This window comes from Paramormyrops kingsleyae, chromosome 4 (genome assembly GCF_048594095.1).
Source record: "Paramormyrops kingsleyae isolate MSU_618 chromosome 4, PKINGS_0.4, whole genome shotgun sequence".
NCBI classification, from domain to species: domain Eukaryota; kingdom Metazoa; phylum Chordata; class Actinopteri; order Osteoglossiformes; family Mormyridae; genus Paramormyrops; species Paramormyrops kingsleyae.
In genome coordinates this window covers 48878039-48888203 of record NC_132800.1, presented here as the reverse complement: position 1 = coordinate 48888203, position 10165 = coordinate 48878039, and the positions used below count along the sequence as shown (strand labels likewise).

The 10165-nt window shown below is 43.0% G+C and overlaps 1 long non-coding RNA gene across 1 annotated transcript; it reads left to right on the top strand.

Annotated features, from left to right (window-relative positions):
- The first annotated feature begins 4943 nt into the window (after positions 1-4943).
- Positions 4944-9250, top strand: LOC140588898 (uncharacterized). The gene is made up of 4 exons (XR_011990145.1): positions 4944-5022; positions 5386-5416; positions 8391-8551; positions 8716-9250. It is a non-coding gene; the product is annotated as an uncharacterized lncRNA (long non-coding RNA).
- The last annotated feature ends 915 nt before the right edge of the window (positions 9251-10165 follow it).

Below are 10165 nucleotides of genomic sequence, written 5' to 3'. Positions count from 1 at the left end.
GGACCTCCTTTGCTTTTGGTGCAATAGGAAACTTTAAGAATTTTGATCTTAATTTTTCAGTATCCTCCCTGGAGAAATATTGCCGGATTGAGATTTTATTTGAAGGGAGAGGATATAACTCCTTGACAAAAGCTCTTCGAATTGTGGTGTTAGTCAACTTCAAACCAGTGAGAGAATGTCCAACTACCAAAAGCTCAGGAAGCTGCGGTTTTATATTATTTTGACATAAGCAGAAGGACAGCTGAATTATAGACTGTGGGATTGCTTTGACAACCTTGTCATACTGTTTTTGGTCAGTTACACTGTTAAATGTTTCTGTTAATTTACACCCAAATTTCAACATGATTAACCTGTTATTTTTAATAACTGCGCCTTACTGTTAATTTTAGTACATATATGTTAAATAACACCTCATTTTTGTTATTTAACACCACATTGTTAAATAACACCTCATTTTTGTTATTTAACCGCAAAATCGAAAATTCAAGATGTCGGATAGAGTTAGATGGTCTGGTATGTAACGTTATGGAGATAAATGCTGATATGCAATTTTATGCTTATTATAAAAAAGTTATTATTTATCAGTGGAGAAGTTAGCAATTTCATTTCGTTTTTTTCATTTCGACTGATTCAATCAATAGTTGACGGTGCAATCCATTACTAACAAACTAAATATTGTATGCATTTACTGAATGAAGATTAGAGAAATTAAACACCTAATTTCTCTATTGCAAATGTTATCAAGAATAATCTTGCATAGTCAGAAATAAGAAAGTTTGCGGTGTTTTCTGCGCATACGCAAATGTGTTTTGTTATCGTGGGTGTAATACCCTTTTATTAATGCAACCATACCATACACTCCGGATTTTACGCGAGACGGCCTATACATTTAGTTGAGGAACTGCGCTCCCAATGTGTGTGTGTGTGTATGTGTCTGTGTGTCTCCCCTGTTATTTCTGAACACCGTGTAAATTTCCGTATGACACGCAGCACGCTGGTAGGCGCCACTTTATAGACCTTTTTCACAACTTCCGCATTTTTGACCAGAAGTACGTAATCGTAGGGTATCTTTACTTCCGCCGGTGTAAAACAAATAGCGCATGCAGCGACCTCTTCTTCTTGCAGTGTACCGGGCTGTTCTTGTAATGCCCAAAAGCAGTCACATCTATCTTTTCATTCCTTCCCTGTTAATGGTGAAGTTCGACGTAAATGGATTCAGGCTATCCGGTGGGATGAAGGACCAAACTTCACAGTTAAAAAGGGGAGCACTTACGTCTGCAGCAGACACTTCACCTCAGACAGAAGCAAACACCGTATTTTAAGCATAAATGACACAAGGCCCAAGCTTTTAAGCAACTAGAGGCATGCCCGAGCGAAACACTGTCAAAAAGAGCAAATGCGAAACAAGCACAAATATTTTAGCCCAAGTTTTTAAAAACGAGAGAAAGCCGTAATCAGCTTAACAGTTTTATTTCATTGTAAAATACAAAAAGTATTTCACCAAACGCGAAGATCCATTGATAGCGGCTCTGAGTTCCGTCGATGTGCTTAGAGTGTTTTATTTAAAATAACACATTTGCCGAAAAGTGCTTCATTACTTTAAAAACGCTATGGTTAAGGGGTTTATTTGAAACATGGCACTAGTCTAATATACCGGGCACTAGTTCCTATAGCTAATAAATGTAATTAGAAAAAACGGGGCCAACTTCTTTAAAATTAACAAAACACAGCTAAAATGTTTTTTTGATGCTTGTTGCTAAATTTTGCTCACTAGTTCCTACAGCTACTCAATTCTTGTTGCCTAAATGATTTACATCACGCTCACACTATTTAAAAATTTCGCTACAACAAAGCGATCCTTATACATTTTAAGTGTTTTTTGATTTAGTTTGATTATCAAACTGTAAAGCCCCACTCTTGGTTGTGCATTTGTGCAAATGTCCGGGCTTTTCTGTGTGCGTGTGTAGGGTGTTCATCTTGCGTCTAACGTTAAGGTATATATATTTATACTCATTTAAAATAACATTTTTGTTTGCCTATTAACAAATACATCTAAAGTTTTTCTACCTTTGAACATTAACAAAAGCCGTTAATGTCTTTCCTTTAAAAATTACATGTGGTGAGCAATTCTGAATTCAGTAACAGTTACCTTGATACTTATGGACAAATTCTTCGTGGAAAAATTTGTAGCCTTTATCAAGTTTGCTCTTTCTCGTGACGGAGATTTCCTCCACGAGTTTAGCAACATCCGCAAATGTAAATTTGGGCAAATTTGTCAGATACAGTAGGTTGTGTCAGCTTCGGAGGTGAACGCGAGCACGGAAGCAGGCGAACGAAGCCAAAAGGTCCGGTGAAGGGTTTTATTGGAGGCAAAAGGACAGGTGCAGACAACGACGGACCATACAACGATGACAGATCTGGGGAATACAGACTGAGACTCGGACTAAATACACAAGACTAGGTAACAGAGAACGAGCTACAGGTGGGAACAATTAGGGCGAAACAGGAGGTAATGAGGTGGGCGTGGCACACATCGGGAGCGGACGGAGCGGGGCGTGACATAACCCCCCCCCAAAGGCGCGCCCACCGGGCGTGCCCGAGAGGAGGCGACGGACGGGACGAGGGAACAGGACCTGAAAGACAAAACAGAACGTCAACCAAACCCAGGGAACAGGACGGAGACGCAAAACACGAACAGGGACGAAAAGAAGGACAAGACCTGACAGAGGACAGGGAAGGCGGAGAGACAGACCCAGAAGGGAGACACAGGGGGAACACCCACAGGCGACACGAAAGGGCCAGGGGTGCCAAAAGGAGGAACAAAGGGACCAGAGGGAGAGACAGGCGGGACGAACGGAAAGGGAGGAGGAACAAGGGGAGCACGAAAAGGCCCAGGCGGGCGACGGGCAGCGGCCGGAGGGGCCGCAGGGGAGAGGGAGAAGGGAGCAGGAGGGGACCACCCAGGGACCAAGGGGACGGGACGAGGGAGTGACGGAGGGGAGCAGGAGGGAACACCAGGGAAGGCAGGCAGGAGGGGGAAGCCGCGGCAGGCGGAGGCGCAGCCGAAGCCGGCGAAGGCGCCGTCCGACGCCAAGCCGGAGCAGGGGGGCCCGGAGGCGGCCGACCGGGAGCCGGAGGCGGGACCGAGGACCGGCACCCAGGGACCAGGGGGGGACCCGGCGGCGACCGCCGACCCCGAGGCGCAGGACCCGCAGGCAGCCACCGAGCCACAGCTAGGGGCCGAACGGGCGAGCCAGGGGGCATGGCGGGCGGGACCCAGGCCCGACGCCTGTGTCCCCGTCCCTTACGGGACACCGACAGGCGGGGTCCTGGGCGGTGTCGGTCTGGCCGGGGTAAGGGAGAAGGAGTCAGGAGGGAGGTCGAGTCTGGGCAGACAAGTGTCTTGGCCTCCAAAGAGGCAACAGGCGGGGCAGCCGGAGCCTCGGGTGTGGCCGCAGGCAGAGCGGCGGCCTCAGGCGGGGCCGCGGGCAGAGCGGCGGCCTCAGGCGGGGCCACGGGTACTCCTGCCCCGGCGGGCGCTCCTTCCGGAGCATGTCCCGGCCCCGGCTAGCCAGCTCCAGGGCTAGCGGGTCCTCCTGTACCTCGGGCTGGGCATGCCAGTACATGAAGTCCTGCAGCAGTCCGAGCCGGTGGTGCTCGGACTGCTGCTTCATGCTTTCCGGGAGATCTGTCATTCTGTCAGCTTCGGAGGTGAACGCGAGCACGGAAGCAGGCGAACGAAGCCAAAAGGTCCGGTGAAGGGTTTTATTGGAGGCAAAAGGACAGGTGCAGACAACGACGGACCATACAACGATGACAGATCTGGGGAATACAGACTGAGACTCGGACTAAATACACAAGACTAGGTAACAGAGAACGAGCTACAGGTGGGAACAATTAGGGCGAAACAGGAGGTAATGAGGTGGGCGTGGCACACATCGGGAGCGGACGGAGCGGGGCGTGACAGGTTGTATATATTCTATGCTGAATTTTCTCTGATCCCGGGTTTTCTAATGCATTGACGCTTGACCGGAACTAAGTTTACCCTACGATTACGTATTTCCGGTTTTCGTGAAAAAGGTCTATTTGGCGCCACTATCTGAAATAACATGTTCATACAGTATTTTTTTTGCATTCTGGGAAGGAGCGTAGAAGGCGGCATTTGAACCTGCAAGCAACGAACACGGAGATCCACGTCGGAAGATCGCGGTGGTTACATCGACCAAAATCACAATAATTCGGTGAGATTAAAGAGTTTTTTGAAAGTCATGCATAGTTTTAACATCTATCAGTGATGTTGATGTAATGTTATACTAAACGCCACGGACTTATACCACATGAATAACTGCTAATGAGCCAAGGTGATTCAAGCTAGCAACATTTCGATAGTTTGTCCATTAATTTTTAGAAACAATGCGCTTATTTTAATGTCCATTTATGTATACGATCTAAATATATAAACAATAGGCTAACGTTAGGCCTATAACGTTTAAGTAGCATTCCCGTTGTCAAGTTTGTGTGGCATTCTTGCCATGTGCACGTTTGGTTAAAGCAGATTCATCCTGAAAATCAAACAGCTAACATAAATCTATTTACTGATAGCTGTTTATGATGCTAGATAGTTGGTCAAAGACTGTATAAATACAGTATCAAATTTGATGAATTCATGTCAGCTGCTCGTCTTTGATGGATTATAGCAGTTTGGGCTACCAGACATGCTGGTGTGACTATTTTATGTGCAGGTTTTAGCCTATCAATCCAGCAAAAACATCTACTACTGATCGGGCTAGTGCAGTATCTAGCTATGTGAACAGCTATTCTCTTTTAATTGCATTGGCATAGTGCACCCAAATTATTATTATTATTTTTTTTTTATTTTTTTTTTCTGTTTTGATTATCATTGAGTTGTAGATCAATGTTTACATTTGTTTTTTTTTTTTATTACAGATGCAGATGCAGGGTACCACCCCTGATCACACTGCTGTTCAAGATGATATCCCAGGATTTATATCTCAGAACCAGGTGTTAATTTGAATGGTTTCTTACTTGCTTTAATCTAGCAATTTACTGCTAATCTATCAATAAGTCTAATTGGTTTGCATAATGTTTTCTTGCCAAAATTGTGGACAACAGTCAGCCACCGCTGTGGCCTATGCGAGGCACATAAAAATTCACAGCAACATACCCAATTTAGTACTGCAGTGCTGTATGCCTAATTGCCAAAGGACATTTTAAAAATGTGCTGGTCTGAAGGGACATATTTACAGACATCATAAGGATAGTATTGTTCAGCCAAGATCGATTAGGCTAGTGGATCTTACGTGTCATGTTTCCTCCTGCCGTGCCAAATGTGATTCCTTGACTGAGTTTTATTCTCATCTTAAGGTGCACATCAAAGAAGGACGAACTATTGTTTGTCCCTTCAAGCAATGTGATAAAACATTTACTGTGGTTTCTACATTTACATCTCATTTGTCAAGAAAACATAAAAGAAGTGAAGAGGGCAATTTAATGGATTCTGTTATCAGTCTGGCTGGTGTAAGTGGATCTAGTGGTCCTCATGGAGACAGTGTTTCGCAGTGTGATGTGGAGATTGATGCTGCTGACAATGCAGACCATTTGGAGTTTAGCCCAGAAAATATTGAAGATTCACTTTTTTTAAGGAATCTTGCTCTGTTTTATCTTAAGCTACAGGCAAAGTTACTGCTTCCGGCCTCCACCATTCAGACAATCATTGAAGATATGCAGGCAATACATGATCTCAGCCAGTCTCAGTTATTTTCTAAATTGGATGAGAAGTTACGTCAGATGGGGATTTCAAATGATTCAATTAGGGCTCTAATTGATGATCTGAGAGCAGAAGATCTTTTCCGAACTCACAATACACACACATTAAAAACAGATCTACGGAGAAAGACTGTTTTCAAGAGTCAATTTAATTATGTTGAACCTGTTCCAATATGCCTGGGACAAAATGAAGCTGGCAAGGACAGCTTTGCCCATTATGTCCCAATAGACCAAACACTCAATGCTCTTTTTCAGAGTCAGTCTGTATTTGAGCAGTACAAAAAAGTTCATGGCCATACAGAAACTGACAATGGTTTTCAGGATGTGTGGGATGGGGAGAATGTAACAAACAACACTTAAAAAAGATGGGTCGTTAGGCTTGATCTTATATCAAGATGCTTTCGAGGTGGTAAACCCACTTGGGTCAGGGAAAAAAAAGCACAAAGTACTTGCTGTGTATCTTTCTCTGGCAGACCTTTTACCATACAATCGATCAAACACTGATCAAATGCAATTAGTTCTTCTTTGCAAAGAGAAAGACTTCAAACATTTTGGCCAGGATTTAGTCCTGGGTCGCTTGGTTAAAGATCTGAAAGAACTTGAGAAAAGTGGTATAGTGTTACCAGATGGACAAGTCTGTAAAGGAATACTGCATGCTATTTGTGGAGACAACTTGGGGTCACATAACATTGGCGGATTCTTTGAGAATTTCAGCACAAGTGTCCATTTCTGCAGATATTGTGAAATGGAGAGAGAGAAATTCCATGCAGATCCACTCAGTAGGGCCGCTACTCGCACAGTACAGTCATACAGAGAACATGTGCAGAGAATTGAAGGGGGGTTAGCCCATAGTGGAGGTATCAAATTTGACTCCTTGTTCAATGAGTTATCCTATTTTCATGTATGTCAACCTGGATTGCCACCATGTATTGGACATGATTTGTTTGAAGGCATTGTGTCCGCTGACCTCTCATTGTATATTCAGCATCTGGTCAAGGTAGACAAACAGTTTACATACCTTGAATTAAATCGAAGAATTAATCGGTTTAAATATCTCAGCAATGATGCTAATGACAAACCATGTGAGGTTAACCCAGGAAGTGACAAACTTGAGGACTTCAATGACTACATCAGGGAATCTGTTTCAAACTATGATTTTGGCCCTCACAATACTCTGATTGCCAATGACTGTGTTTCTTCATGATGTCGGTATTTATGGCTTTACTCCAGTGCATGGTTGTTACTGCTGTGTTAAGCAAGATGACCTTATTGATTATTATCCTTTACCAGCATACACATTCTCTGACATGGCAGTAATTGTACCACATCATTCCTTTCTTTCAGTGTACAGCCACGATGCTGGAGCAAAGAGTCCCACAGGCCTTGCCAGGAGAATCTGAAGCTGTTCAATAGATGTTATTGATGGAATTTCTATCTCTCTTATTGGTAGACAGGCTATTTTACTGTCATTTTTGGTTGCTGTTTTGAATATTTTGCCTCTCTCCCATTGCCAATGCATTACTAATAATCAACACCCCAAAATTATGTACTGTAGCATGTTTACCAACCTTTCCTTAAATGACGGACAACTTCTATTTTCTCTCAATAGCTCGTACATTGGTTGAATCCTAATGGACTGTAAGACATTTTTTCTCTGATGTTACAAGAGTACACATTGTCTGATATGACAGTAATTGTCATTTTCTTTCTTCTCAGTATACATCAATGCCTAATTTTCTGGATAAAATGATGGAGATTGTGCCAAGGGCACTGCCGAATATTCCAGAATCTATCCACAACACTATAATTGATAGAATTGTAAATGCTGGCGGCTTTACATCAACACAAGAACTCAGATATGTAAAAGAGGATGACTTTGCAGACTTACTGCCTCTTGTTAGACGACGACAACTTTTGGAAGTATTACAAATAGGTAAGCTTGCTTTTTAAGTTACAGTACTATTCCATTACATCATGGCTTGCAGAAGTTCATAACCAATGTATATTTCACAATTTAAAAACATTACTGGGATTTGGATCTGGATTGATTTTCTGGGGGAGGAGAGGATTCTGCAGTTGTTATATTTTGTTGATGCCTTCAATTAAGTTCACATGACCCATCTCATATTTTTTGTCATTTTTAGAGAGTAAAGTGATCACAGTAAATCTTGAAATCGTCCCATCCTCTACCACTGAAGTCAGCAGCAACTGTCTATCAATCATCAGTCTATCTGGAAGTGAGGACAGCCCGTCTGCCTCCCAGCCTGTAAGGAAATCATGGCCAGAGTCTTTTAAGGTGCCATGGGACGTTATGCCTGCGGAGATTCGCACTGCCATGTCATCTTGTAAGAGACCTTCACCAGGTGCACGACGGCAGATGGTCAGGATAATATCCGATGAAATGAGGAAGTATGAGCTGAATCCAACACGAGCGCAGTGCCTTGTAGTTTGCCGGAACATTGTTCACCAGTACCCAGGAAGTTTTGCCGATCAGCGAGACAATGGAGAGCTTCTAGATGGTGGATATACATCTTTGCTGATTCAAGTGAAAAATCGAATCGAAAATCTGAACCGTGCAAGCAGTTTTCATCAGCACCGTTCAGCTAGCCATGGACAAAAGAGAGGGCCTACTGACATATACGGATGTACAAGATTCCAGCCCAGCCTCCCTGCAGAAGAGACTGAGGACACAATGGAGACCAAGCGTCAACAACTGGAAGGGATCTACAGTCGGGATGGCACAGCTGGTGCTGAGAGACCAGAGGTAAAGAAGCTAATGGATTCTACTTTCTACCTGCAGCGGTCCCACATCAATGTTGTACCTACACCAACCATTGCATCTTTAAAAACCAAGTGGCCGTACTTGTTCAGTCAGAAAGGACTGTACTCCCACTTTGAGCTTCTTACTGATATTCCTGTGCTGCGCAGCCTTGAACTTGCCATGGAAGAGTGTGGCAAAGCGATTGTGGAAATGTTCAAGACTAAACCGACAAATGCAAGGATGAAGGAAGTTCTTTGTCAGCATGATGATGATGTCGAGCTGTCCTATCAGGTCATCCATCTTCTTCTGTCTGACTTTTCCGAAGATGTCTCAGGACTCATTATTCTTGCAGATGTAAGTTCCCCTAAACACAAACACATACACCTCTCTCTGTCTCTCTTTCTCACACACACACACACACACACTCCTCACTGACCATCTATCTCTCCCTCACTTTGCCTCTGTCTCTATCTATTCCTCTATCTTTACCTATCTCTTTCACTATCTCTCTCTTTCTATTTACCTACCCTGTATCTATCTCTCTGTTTTATCACTCTCTCCCTATCAATCTATCCCTATATCTTCCTCTATTTCTACCTCTATCTCCCTCTCTCTGTCTCTCCCTCTATATCTGTATCTATCTAACTCTCTCCCTCTATCTCTTTTATCTATCTCACTTTATCTATCTATCCATCACTATCTCTCTCTATCTATATCCCCCTCTCTCTCTTTATCTATCTCTTCCTGTCTCTCCATCTCTCATTCTATCTATATATCTACCTATCTCACTCAGTGGTATTCTTATGTCATTACAGTTTTTCTGAATTGCTAAAACACATTTCCTAAAATCTCATCTCTTTGTCTCAAAACACTAAACACAAACTCTAAAATTCAAGCTACACTCACAAAACCTTCGACTTGTCTTGCAAAACCAAACATTTGACCCAAAACTATTTTAACTTTACTCAAAATCAAGCACTACTGTCAAAAACCACACAAAACCAGCCAATGTGCAAACACAACTTAGCAACGATTACACACTACATAAATTAGTACAAAACACTGTGGGATAGCGGGAGAATAATATTTATTTATTCATTCATTTATCCTTGTACATTTAAACAAAAAAGCACACATATAAACAAAAAAGAACTGCAGCAAAAAAAGTTTTACATAAAAAAAAAGTTATATATTTTTACCGCATATTCAGAAAAATTATTCTGCCTCAGCATCACGCCTCTGTGCTGGGTCAGGCCACAGGACTTCATCCACGTCACATGCTATGTTCTCCCTTGCAAGGCAATGGGGAAAGAATCCTTTAGCATGCCGAATCCAGCCCTGGCAAGATTCCACTCCAATGTCACCACATGCTCCATTCATTGCTTGAAGCAGATTTTCCTGTGTGTAAGGGTTTCGGTCATATACTTTCCATCTCCATGCCGAGAAAAACTCCTCAATAGGGTTTAAAAAAGGAGAGTATGGTGGAAGAAACACATTCATAAAATGCTGCTCATTGTGAAACCAATCCCGAATTCTTTGACCACGGTGAAAGCTCACATTGTCCCAAATGATAACATACATGGGATGCTCTGTCTGCTCGCGATCTCTCTGCTCAAG